This window comes from Aulonocara sp. 'chitande type north' Nkhata Bay, linkage group LG12, assembly GCF_057382095.1.
Source record: "Aulonocara sp. 'chitande type north' Nkhata Bay isolate Kocher_YH1m ecotype deep benthic linkage group LG12, A_spYH_male_GT1.1, whole genome shotgun sequence".
NCBI classification, from domain to species: Eukaryota; Metazoa; Chordata; class Actinopteri; order Cichliformes; family Cichlidae; genus Aulonocara; species Aulonocara sp. 'chitande type north' Nkhata Bay.
The window spans coordinates 24,570,383-24,580,679 of NC_141355.1; positions in this window are offsets into that span (position 1 = coordinate 24,570,383).

A 10,297-nucleotide genomic window follows, 5' to 3' on the forward strand; every position below is an offset into this window, starting at 1 on the left:
GGCTGAGGTGGGGACGTGGTGTGTGGGGAGAAGCAGCTGAGAGCAGTGTGCGAGTGTGTGTGCGAGTGTGTGTGAGTGTTCACTGGTAGCAGGGGGATAATTAGATAAAGGAGAACGTGTAGCCGAAAGGTTAATGACAGTAATGAATATATTACCATAAAGGAGACAGAGCAGGTTCTCCTTTTCTCCTCTCCATCAGCAGGTTTAGAAAAGTGACAACAGCAGACTGAACCACGGCAAAAATCACTGATGATTTCAAGTTGATGGTTCACTAAGGAAGAACGATAAAACGGGAAAACTTCAGCGTCTCCTTAAAAAGTTTCAAAAGATAAATAATTCAAGATTAAACAGATTTTTAATCAATGGGACGCATTTTTGCTAGTTCAGGAACACTACACACTCTCTCACACACACTCAACACACAGAAAATGTTCCTTGAGCGTCCTCTGATCGAGGCAGGGACTGTCACCATCTGGAAAGGTCAAAGGTCATGCAATGGAACCAGTGGTCACTCTTATGACATCTGGGAAGGCAGACAGTCCGTACAAATCCACACCCATGTCAGATACGCACAAGTGCTTACACAGTCTAGTGCAGCCAGCACGTTTGTGTGTATTTGTGTGTGAAGATACTGTGTTAGCGTTAAAATAAAGGCACATATGTGGAAAATCATTAACTATTTTTATTGCATTTATTTTTTTAGTCATATCTTTCTCTCTGCACAATGATAACTGCATGTTTTTCTCTGTAAGTGCAGGCTGCCAGTCAACAACACTGTGCTGTACCAGATCTGCAGGCAAGAGGGCAGCAGCCTACTATGATACAAGCTTAGCTCATTGCATTGTGTAATATGTTGTAATACACTGTAGAATTACAAGAATTTATATAGCCTATTATTTGGGTGAAAGATTTTTTTTAATTGTTCTTTTTTGCAAATTAAGCTCTTAATTTGTGAATTATTTCAAAACTGTGCAGCTTTTTTGGTATTTTTTATGCTGTTTGCCAAGAAGGAAATTGTAAAACTGTAACTGTAAAACCACACCTGGGCTATGTTGGTGACTACTGAAGTCAATATGTCTAAGACTTGGAATCAGTGCTGCCGTCCAGTTTTCTAAAAGAACGCTTTAACTCACTTATGCATAAATGTGATATGTATTTATATAAATAGTAACTGCTGTAAGGGTCCAATAAATCCAGCAAACACTTATCCTAAGTGACAGGCCACTCATCTGTATGCTGAATGCTCAACCGCTACGATTTTATATAAAGTAGTAAATGAAGGGAAGGGAAACAGTTTTGTTTGTGGATAATGTGGATCTGGTCTAATAACTGAGGAGATGATGCACTTGTGCTTCTCTTGGTGAGCGTTCAGCTCTGTAGAAGGACGAGCAGGGATTAGTAGATTTTATAATGTGTGTTAATCAGATTAACTTGATTAGGTTAATCTGAGAATGTTTGTGTGTGACTGTATATCAGTGTGTATGACAACTTGGCTGCAATGTGGCAGGATTAAAGCTGGTGCATTGCTCAGCTGCAGACAGCATTTTAAAATGTCTTTGCTGATAGAGTCACATTACATGACCGGCGAACGGTGGGGATGCCAGACCGTATTCTTCAGTGTCTGAACAGCTTTTTTGTTGATGTCTTGTCAGTGAGTTGTCATTGCAGTCAACGTCCACAGACGCCCTCTGTTATAAACCGAATCCTCCTCAGGGACCAGAACAGATCTGTACTTCTGTCTGAGGTGGCGATCCTGCAATTTTAAAAACTGCTAAAACTCAGATTCCACACGGTGTCCGTGAGCCAAAGAGTAAAACACAGATCGTGTTCATTTTACTTCCATCACCAGTGTCCCCTGATAGTCCACTGACGTCTCTATGTGTGCTCAACACAAAGCAGGCACCCACTGACATAATGACCTGCACAACAATACAGAGATCTCATTTAACTATATGGGCATATTGACCAACCTCGTCACACACAAGAGAAACCAATATCGACATGCTGCTCTCACAGCAGTGTTATCTTACTTTAGTCCAGCTGCCATATGGTTTAGTCAGCTGAACACAGCTTTATGTACGTATCACCTCTTGTGTGATTGATGCAGCCCAAATGAGCATTAAAGCTGCACTGACTGAAAAGGCAAGATCAAATTTACAACAATAAAACTGCTAAAAGTTCAAATGGCAAAGGAAAACCCAAAGATCTGAGATCTAACCAAAGTACTAATTTACTAGTAAATTTAACAGCCAACGTAACCCTGTAAAACCATGAAAAAAAAGGCCATAAAAATTTTATTGACACTTCTGACAAATAAAACAATAAACCAAATAAATATAAATAAATATGAGTTTCAGTTTGGATTATTTTTGCTATATTCTGTATTTTTGTGCAATTTATTGCTTAAAAATGTATTGTGCAATTTATTTTTCAGAAAAAAAAATCACACTTTTGATGTAGAGGTCTCAAAAACCTACAAAAACCCATCCCACATCACATATGATACATTTGGCATTATGGGGTTATTAAAGCCAGACTTTAAAATGTGTGCATTAAGATCCTGTAGCCAATGCAGACTGGAGCTGCAGTGGCTACAGGCTGATTTCTGCAGAGAGTGCAGAGGCAAAGGGTGCGGGTAAAAAAAAATACTGATATACAGACTGGTTTTGTTTGATTCCAGTGATTAAAAAAAGTATTTGAATATTAAAATCAGTCCTGCAGGCAGCCAGAGGAATAAAACACTGTAGTTTGTTAGGGCTTATGGATCGCTACCCCCAGCTGCTGTGCACAGAGCAAGTTGTCAAAGCCCAAAAACATCATGTATGACAAGTCTAGAAATTATAAAACTGAGCACGTTTCTAAGATGATAAATTAAAACTTTTTGCTACTTGGCAAATAAATAAATAAATAAAAGTGCACAGAGAACTCTCTCTCTTTCTCTCTGAGCTTTCCCCCCAAGATTTTAAAACTTCTGTTTTGCCTGCAGGCTGTCTACCAATCAGAAGGTCAGGGGTTCGATCCCTGGCTCCTCCAGTCTGCATGTCGAAGTATCCCTGGGCAAGACAGTGAACCCCAAGTTGCCCCCAATGCATTCACTGGAGTGTAAGTGTGTGAATGTTTATTTAAACGTCTTAGGCAAAGGACACAGCTCGTGTTTGGATGCGTGAATGAATGAATGAGCTTGTAGTCAGAAAGTGCTCTGAGTGAAAGCAGTGGTGCATGATTTTTCTCTAGTAGGTTTTGTCATACAAGTGTTGGACTGCAATCATTGTTTTATAATTTTTCTAAAGGCAAACACAGGTATAGGATTACACTATTTCCAAATCACATTCAAGAGTTAAAGTATAAAAATGTATACAACTTTCTAGATTTTTCTTAGTGCAAACAAATAAAATGAAAAGGCTCACACAAACACAGAAAGACACACACATAATAAAACAGATACGCACACACACACACCACAGCACACTTATCAAGTGATTAACTGTCAAACTGCACAGCCAGAGTTCAGCAAAGGTCAGGATTGATTTACATAGACAGATGGAGAACCCTAGTGTGTCAGTGTGTGTGTCAGTGTGTGTGTCAGTCTGTGCACGCCGCCTGCCATCAATAAGTGTATTGGGCTCCACCACACGCACACGAATGTTCTAAAAGACACACACATGCGCACACACACATGTGCACACTCCCCTGTGGCGCTGCTCTGTGCAACTCCTTCATGTTACCATGGAGATGATGAGCTTGCTGTACATCATCATAATGGGGTCGTGGCACAGTTAAAGGTCAAAGGTTGTGGGTGGCATGGTGTGTTTGTGTATAAGATATCAGTGTGATTGTCCCGGTGGTTAAATCTTGCAATGTGAGAACTTTTCATGGGAAGTCAGCCTAAAAATTAAAAAAAAAGAAGTTTGGAGCCATTTACATGCGGGAGACATAATTTAATGCATGAAACTGAGTTAAAAAGACAGCTAGTAGAAAGCATTGCCTAAACATTTACACTGTGTGGCTTAAATTCCCTACATTTTTAACCCAGTCTGGAGTAAAATAAACTATCTTGTAAGATTCGGATAAATTTAAAGCTACGTGTTAACCTAACTGAAACAAAGTGATATGCATTATATATATATATATATATATATATATATATATATATATATATATATATATATATGATATATATACAAATTTAGTATTCTCAGTATATATAATTAGAGCAACCTTTACGAGAACAGTTGGTATAGTTTGCCACACAACTAGGGTCCATTTAGGTCCAAGTAACATAGATTTTTTTCCATCAGGCGGTGGGTGAGAGTTAGGGTCTGTGCTGATGTCTGCATGCCTGCCAAGTTTTTATGACCCTACAGACTCATCCGTGGAGACTTAATATTACAGTGCACCTACTATGCATGCGCAGCAAGCACAGGGCTTCAAGCAGACTTCAAAGAAGTATAACAAAAACGACTCCTGGGCTGTCAAGCCTCCTGCTGTCTGGATCTAAATAAGACCTTACAACTCCAATAAGCCTGGCTTAGAAGTTAAAGGTGGGATATTTCAAGAGCTTTATTTAAAAAAAAAAAAAAAAAAAAGTTTAATTTCTCCACCCTTTTTTAAAAGCAAAATAATTTTATAGTGCATGACTCCATGCGTGACTCTGCTGCATCTGCCAGAGAAACTATAAGAAACTGTTTAGCTGGAGACCTAAACTTCAAGGCTATGGTATCAGCAGGTGTCTGTGCCCAGAGGGTAAAGCTGGATTCTCTAAAATTCTCCAAAAGTCTCAAGTTCACAAGTAGTGGGTGACGTCACAGTGGCAACATCCATCATTTTCACGCAGGGTGGACCAAGAAGAAGCTATTTTTCTGCTTGTTTTTAGCCTGCACTAGGCTAAAAATGAATGTTAGCCTGCATTTAATCATTCCCTCCAGTCGTTGCTTGCCAAGAGCTTCAGCAGTTGTTGCATGTACCGTTTCTTGTATTGACACCTTCCACACTGAATCAGCAATAAAGTTCACATTAAAAGGCTATAGAAGGTGGTTATAGAAGGTGAAGGTGAAGTTTCATGACCTTCACTTAAAAGATTGTTGTTTGAATCCTATGCAGTACACATATTTTTACATTCAATGTATAGTAGAAAATGATTGTGGTTGGAGTTAAAATCCTGTGTTTATCACATTTTTGAAAGCTCCACTGTTTAGGTTGCTTGGCTTATGACTTCAGTCAGGGGGCTGTATTCAAAAATATTTGATCCAGGCAGAAAATCTATTTTATATTTAAATAAAGTCAGAGTCATGAAGTGACACAATCACATTTTGTTACTTTTTCACAAATCATCATGAGACCGAGCTGGCAGTAGTCGGTGTTTCTCTTCTTCAACATGAGCATCCGTTGCCTCTGCAATAAATAAAGTGACGCTGACGTGATTCTCGTGTGTTTGTGTGTTTGTGTTTGTGCGGTGCTGAGCGGGAAAGAATAGAAAGGAAGAGAGAGAAAGAGAGATAAATGCTGCTGTCGTGCTGTGCGGTGCGCCCCGTCACTTTGATGAATCTCACAGTGAGCTGACGACACCTGCTGACAGCACACTCAAACCTGATTGGCTGGAAAGGCTCCAGGTCAGGAGGATGCTAATGGATATGATGTGGACAACAAATCGCACGCAGCAATGCAGACTCACACAAGGACACACATGAAGAAATAGGTCACGCACGCCCACATTAAGAATATCCAGCACACAAATGCAGTACGAGCACACAATCAGCCCTTGTCTGGCTTTGTGTACATCATTATCGGGGCAATTATAGCTAATGATACAGTTGCCGCTCTGACTTACCTGATAATTAATTAACTCATTCATTATTATATTACAATATGCAGCTATTTTAAAGAAAATCCCTCCTGCTAGGCCATTACAGCCTACAGTGAATCCAGGAAAAGTGTTAACATGAGCAACCGTATACAGAACACAGAGTAGGGCCACTTGATACACATGTCAAGCATGTAACATGAGCACTCTATAACAAAAGAGCCACTCTGCTCTCTGTTTTGATTTGTGCTTTCATCATAGAGGTCAGAAAGCCTCATGCTCTTCCACTTGACTCCCTGTATCTGAACTCCGCATATTTCTTTTTCAAAATGATTTGATTTCGTTCTGATTATGATTTCAGCGCTTGCTGCTGAGAGAGAAACGCAGACACACACACACACAGAAAGAAAAACAGGGTGAACGGAGTCCAGCATGAGTGAAACATCAGTGAGAGGAGCTGGAGAAAGTCATGGTGTGTGGGGGCGAGGGCGGGATGATGAAACGCAGGAGCAGTCTGACCTTTGAAGAGCCGGTGGAAAATGTAGGGACAACTTCAAAAAGAGCACCATGAAATATACAACACACCACCGCCTCTGTCGTCGGAAAACCTCGTACCTCCAGGTGTGCTGTTTTCCAGCTGGTTGTTTTCGGGCCTGGGCTCGCCTTTGATATTTACCTTCACAGGTCAGATAAGCAGCGTTACCTCAGAAGGCCCTGTGAAACACGAGCTGCTGAGATACAGACTTGTTTTTTTGTTTGTTTCTGTCACTGTATTCGGCCAACTTTGGCTCTGAGATGGCAGGAGTTGTTTTTTTCTGTCTGTTGACAGTGAATCAGATGCAGCTTTGTCTCCATCCCTCTTTAAATCATCTCTCCTTCCATCTCTGTCCACGCTTCACATCTTTCACTTGCCCTATGTGCCTTTCCCTCACTCGTGCTGTTCCCCCGTCCTCTGCTATGCAAGTGTGTGTGTGTGTGTGTCCTTTCTCTTGATCTGCCCATCTATCCGTCTGTCTCTTTCTATCTTGCTTGCTTTCTCTCTATGTGTGTGTGTCTGGTTGATGCAGATGAGACAGTGATACATGATTTGCTGCGAGTCTTTCTGTCAGAGGACATCAGATCATCAGCAGCACACACACACACACACACACACACACACTCACACTGTCACACACACTTGCAGGCAAGCACACATACATAGACATGGGGTGTCTGAGGAGATAAGGGAGTCTTTGAAGGTGGAAATTAGTTTTGGCGCCTGGCTGCTCCTGTCTTGCAGGTCATGTGACTAAATCCTCCAGTTACACCAACATAAACTGATAAGACAGCTACTCCGAGTGTGTGTTTGTATGTGTGAGTGTGTGTGACTGTGCACATTTACCTGAATGCATGAACCCATGTGTGTGTGTGTGTGTGTGTGTGTGTGTGTGTGTGTGTGTGTATGTTTATAGATTCCATTTATCCAGTGTGCATCTCTTGTGGCAGGCCGAGGTAATTGGTGGCAGATAAACAGCGCTTAACACACACACACACACAGACACACAGATATACACATGCACAGTAATCAGAGGGGATTTACAATGTGTAGTTTGGAGCCTAATTGCTCTTCAGGTCCCAGTGAGAGTGCTGCCAAAGCCATTAGCCACTGCTGTTCTCTGAGTATTCAGTGCGTTGTCACTTGAATGTCTGTGTGTGTGTTTGGTCTCTAGAAAATGATCGTGCACACCACTTCAATGTATTTATGCATGCAAGCAAGTGTGTGTGTGCTTGTTCTTCTGTGTGTAGATCCTTATTTGCTTCTCATTGGTGCGCGCGTGCCCGTAGCTTTAGTGTTTTTCTCAGGGACTTGGCTCCCTTCCAAGCCCGAAGAGCTAATTGGAATTAGAATAACATTCCTCAAAGGCCGCTCGTTTAGTGCCAGAGCTGAGTGCTAACGACAGAGTAGTGGGTGAGAGCAAGGCGGGCGTGAGCGCCCTAACGATCTGCGCTAACAATGTTTTATTCTGATTTTTAATGAGGGGTAATCACTCAGCTGGATAAGAAGAGCAGCAAAAAAAAAAAAGGAGGGAGATGGAGGGGGTGGAGAGGAGAGAGGAAGAGAGGTGATGAGGAAACAGTAATTATCTCCTCTTCGAGCTCTGAATCACAGCCGTCTTGCTGTCTCTCCCAGGGAAATTAGAGATGCACACTAACTGCCTTTATTCAGAGTCACTGCTACCTGACAGCACCGTGATAACACACACACACACACACACATAAACATAAAAAAAAGGCCTTTCAGAACAACAAAACTGCAGCCGTCACCTGATTCTGGTTCTGATGTCATTTAAATGGTTTGCACACTGCTGGATGTTTCCCTAATCAGTGAAAACTGACTACATAGGAATATTTCCACAAACAAACTCACGGAGATGGATGTTTAAATTGGAGTTTTGTGGATTAAAGGTGGGCCAGTCTGTTGATCTTAAAGAAAACCCCAACAATTTTAACTTGTAGCCTCAATATTGTATAAATGTGCCCTCCTATTAACTCCACTGCTTTTGTCTGTAGTATTTAGTCAGAAGGAAGAAACTATGTCCACACTAGCCCGGATAGATTTGAAATTAAGCGCAATCAAAACAACTGCTCTATAATGCCCTCCGCTAGCTTTGTTTAATTGGTCACATGACTGCATCACATGACTAAAATGCCTCATTGTTCTAGAAAGTCTGCGTTTTCGAGAGCATTGTACCTTGGCGAAAACGCTGTTTTCAAACGAAAACGCATTAGTGTGGACGTAGCCTAAAGTAATATTAGTCTTCACACCTTTCCTGTCAATGAGAGAAGGCCTGGTTCTTCTGGGGGGAAGCGTTATAGAGCTTACGATATAACCTACGTAACAGGACGACATTTTTGCATTTCTTTGTAAATTCACATCCACTCTGGTAGTTTCAGGAATTTCCCACCAGGAATTTGCTCATAAGTTGCTCATAATTTCCTTATGATAGGCAACGATTACTATTCTTTCACTGATAAATTAAAAAACTGTGGTAAAAAAAAAAAGTAGCCATACATACACAGGAGGATAATTACAATAGCTTCTGCTTGCATCGAGCCAATGTGTGGTTACACGTTCTCAGGAAGTGTACGACAGGTTTCGGCATTTTGATTCAGGCTCATCTTCTAGTCATGACTCCTTCTGTGTCAAACAGTTTTCTAATGTAGACTGTTTTTGATATAGTATATATTTTTTTAACATTCACGACTGTAGCTAATGGCTGTGAGATGGAAAAGCAACACTGGTATCACACTCATCATACAACTTTACTTCCTGGATGGATGCCATCTTTGTTCGGCTTGTGGCAATTTTCTTTTAGCATACGATGGCGTTCCCCTAAACTCACTTCACTAAAGACTAGAGAGGAGCATGGAGCTGCTGTAGCACTTGTGTTAAGTGCAGCGTCCTTATCCACTTGGCTCATACTCAGACATCCAGATTTGGTTGATTATATACAGAATGATCGGCAGGGCCGGGTATGGAGCGAGAAGGATGAGTAATAAATGCTATCCTACAACACTCAGCGTCAGAGAAAAACAGCCTATGTGTATTAACACTCGACAGATCACTGATGTAACAAAGATGGAGCATCCAAATGCTTTCATAAATATTTAAGCATTAGATGTTTGGTTTTTTGTTTGCTTTTTTGCTCAAATTTGCTTTTCCTCTCATCACGCCTTTTCTTTAGGAAGTTCTACCAAACAGATAAACAACATAAAATGAGCTCTTGTAAACACATAAATCTTACCCCCGGGCTGTTTTCATAACAAAACATTCTCCCAGATGTTTAGTGACATATACCCTTCGGCATAGTCACATAAAACATATAAAATGAGCATTAATGGGAAGTTGATGCCGTATATTAAAATCTTACCGACAGAAGACAACATTTAAAGACTCCATCCCCATTAAATCAACTAAATGTCACCGCGTGTGGTCGTGAATTCAAATTGAAATCCCACAATACCTTGTTCCCAATCCACCTAGGCCTTTAAATTGGTTTATATAAGCTTTACACTGGTGATAATGTTCCTTTCTTCAGAAATCAGTAAACGAAAAAGAAGAAAAAGACCCCTGTTCACCCCCATAGGCACTGAAAAAAAAAGGCCCGTAACATTAAAAGCTTAGAGAAAGAAATAGCTTGATGTAGACTTTTTCTGGGTCATTTATAATTGATAAAATACACATACTGTACAAAAGGGATGCGGTTTCTTTTTATATATATATTTTTGTGTATTTCCCACAACATGAACAATAAAGTCACCTGTTAGTTAACTGATATTGCATAGAGTGAATATTAAATAATATTAATTGCACTGTGTTTCCCCCGACGTTTCACAGTCATGGCACTTAGTTAATATGTATCATAGTTTAACAGAAATCTTTCCAATCTGGCCAATAAGATTGAATCAGACAAGCCAGTGAGCAGCTTTTGCATTAAAAATCCCACCAGGAAGCCA